Source organism: Micropterus salmoides, unplaced genomic scaffold (assembly GCF_014851395.1).
Source record: "Micropterus salmoides isolate LMB-PRFRI ecotype aquatic unplaced genomic scaffold, ASM1485139v1 Ms_hic_scaffold_10, whole genome shotgun sequence".
Classification (NCBI taxonomy): domain Eukaryota; kingdom Metazoa; phylum Chordata; class Actinopteri; order Centrarchiformes; family Centrarchidae; genus Micropterus; species Micropterus salmoides.
The window spans coordinates 22,774,007-22,777,169 of NW_024040041.1; positions in this window are offsets into that span (position 1 = coordinate 22,774,007).

Below are 3,163 nucleotides of genomic sequence, written 5' to 3' on the forward strand. Positions count from 1 at the left end.
ACTGCACACAGTGGAGGTGGAAGGGAATATTTCCATAAATCTTGGTTAGTGAGTGACAGCATAGCATGCACCGATGCATGTAATGTAGGCAGAGGAGAAAGTGTGGCTGTGCATACTGGTGGCGAAGCCTTATGTGTTGCTGTCCAAGATACATTCAGTTGATTTCTTTGACAGTTTATTAGTTAATAAGCATAGAACTGCAGCAAAATGTTCTTGTGTTTGATTAGCTCAATATACATAGGAGGGGGGTATACCAACAGGAGTGTAGGTTTGTGTGTTTTGTTGCAATTAACCAGATTTTATGTGATTAAGCAATGATTACCTTTACCCCAACCCCCTCCAGCCCCCTCAGTCCTGACTGTAGGAGACATAACAGCTGTCTTATAGCAGATGTGTTCTGTTGCTACACCTCGCTCTCTGTCCCTGGAGGGGAAAGGTCAAGACAGGGGTGGAGGTGGAAGCAGAGATTCTCTTGAAGATGCTACATGTTGATGCTTTGAGAGAAACAAACAAATGAGCAGCTGCCTGCCCCTTGTATAGGACACCACTGCAGGATGGAGATTAGAATTAGCATTATTGACTGCAATTTTCAGTCTGGTGTAATTCCTCCATCCTACTTTAAGAACTATTGAGATGTAGTGGCCTGTGCAATCATTTTTCTTTTTCTTTTACTTTTAAGAATTTTGACATCACATAATGTTGCAGGAAATCATTAAACGTTTATCTTTTTCAACAGTTATTGCATGTGTATTTTTTCCCCATTGTTGGTAGTTGTTTTTCCTTTTTGTCCAAAAGATATATTGTAGGTTTGTCATTTTTTAGGAGTTAATGTTGTTTACGTTTTTATTGCTGGTGGAGTAATGTCCTGGAAGCAGACCCCAGTAAAAAGTGGTTAATGATTTTAATAGGACTCCCTGGTGGGGTGGGATAGAGCGGGGACGTGCCCTGGCCACAGGCGCGTGGCGGCGGAGCAGGTGGATGACGGGCAGCTGAGTAGTGTGCTCTGGGGGGAGGGTGGGGGGCTCCATTTTGGAGGACTCTTGGGGTTGAGAGAAACCCTGAAAAAAGGCAACCCCATCTGGAACTGAGGTGGGGGCTGTGGTGTGAAAGAGATCTAGTGGGTGGTGTCTGACACTCTCTCCTTTGTTCTTTGGTAACACAGCAGTGATGGTGGTGGAGGTGGGGGCTCTCGCTGCCGTGGGGGCTGGGCGCTCAAACAATAGTGCCGATCTAGGAATTGAAAGCCTTCGATGAACAGAAAGGCAAGGAAGCAGGCAGGGAAGGTGCAGACAGAAGGATAAAGCAGGTTCAGCCCACTTATAGTAGGTGGGTTTTCCAAGTATACAAGGACGCTGCAATGTCACACAAACACACAATATATCAACTCAATGAATTCATATTAAAATGTTCATAGTAAATGTTTAGAAATATGTTTCTTAAGGTTAGTTTAATTGGATATGATATATTAATCTGAGGTGTATGTACATATAAATGCCGGGAGAAGAACAGTATTTCAGTAATAAACAAATAAATTATGGAAAGCACCATTGCCCAATAAATTAGAATTTGCTGAACCTTAGAGAAGCAGAGAAAGAGAGATGAGTTTTGGCATTGTGATGGAAGCGTGCCTGTATAGGGGAGCAATGGAGAGCGTGAGCTTCATTTATTTTCATTAGCAGTGTTTATGGGCCAGACTCATGCCTGCTGCGAGCTCTTATGCTGCTGTGACTGCTGCTCCATGCATAAACATATATCCGCGAGACGTCTGTCCTTGCTCGGCTACAGCCAAGGCTCTGTCACGCAAGGTTAATTTTACCTCTGTCTCCACTCTCTCCATTTTTCACATCTCTCCTACAGCTCCTGCCATTCATCAGCCATCTCACAGAGGACTGCCCGACTACCTGCAGCAGCTCTCCAGGGTACTGAATGGAGGGGGGAGGGAGGGGGTGCAGCAGCAGCAAGCATCGCTATATTAATTCTTCATAGTAGGCATACAGGTTTCAAGTGATTGCAGGCAGGGAGGAGGGAGATTGAGACCTGCCATTACAATAAACTGGCAAGTCCTATTAGTGAGAAGAGTCACTGACAATATCATCCCTCCCAGGGCCCTGTCAAATATACAGTTTCTGACATATTTGTTTCACCTGCCTTGAAGCATCCTTTTGTAGCTGCTTGCTTTAGAATTGTAAATATTCTTTTTTATTAGTAGACTCAGTAGCCTAATCTGGCGCTCAGTCACTGTTAGGCAGTAGGCCTGTAAACAAAGGTGTAGCTATTCCTCATCTCCCTGTAGAGGTCAAATTTGAGGACTGAATCTCCAACAATCACTGATGAGGCAAGGCATTCTTTCTTTTCCATTCTTGGTGAACAGTCCCCCCTGCTGGTGTAGTCTTGATACAACACGCTCTGTTGACATGTAATAAATGAGACATGATGTAGCCTAGTGCAAGCATAGTCCTCTAGGTGTTGCAGTTGTGCTTTTTTTTTTTGTTCTAATGAGATTAAATTTGCCATTACCAATAGGACGTTCTTAAAGTGAAGGTAACGAGAGAAACGTGAAATATCAAAATCTGCTCCATTCAAATAGGATATTTCATGCTGCTTGGTTTTATCTGTGTCAAAGTCGTGGTGTCGAAGTAAAGAAATCCTCTCAGGTCATTGTGAGAGTAACACTCGCTCGACACTTCTTTGTCCTGCTTCCTATTTTTTTTTTTTTACAGAAATGAAACCTGTGAAACCCTAAACTGAAGTGGAAATGCGCCATTATCATCTCGCTCTACCGGTCAGGTGAGCTCTCTCATAGACTCACAGAGCTTTCTGTGTGAACAATTGGTGGATATGGTATGGCCACCTAGCAAAAGTTGGTGAAATTAATCAGAAAGAAGAGTAACACCGGAAGTAATGACCTACACGGAGCTGTTGGCTGTTACATTGAAATACATCAGAAGACTCGTTTGAAATTGCTACATCTCTATAAAAAGAGAATACGTCATAGAGGCTACAACACTTGTTATTTCATTGCGTGTACCTTAATAGAGAATTTGTGATAAAGCGAGCTAGCCTTATTTTATTTTGAAGTTTCACAGGATGTAGTGCGTGTGTCATGGCTGACTTGATGCTAACGGTCACGGTTCAGCTCCCGGCCGCTAGGAGGAACAAGGAG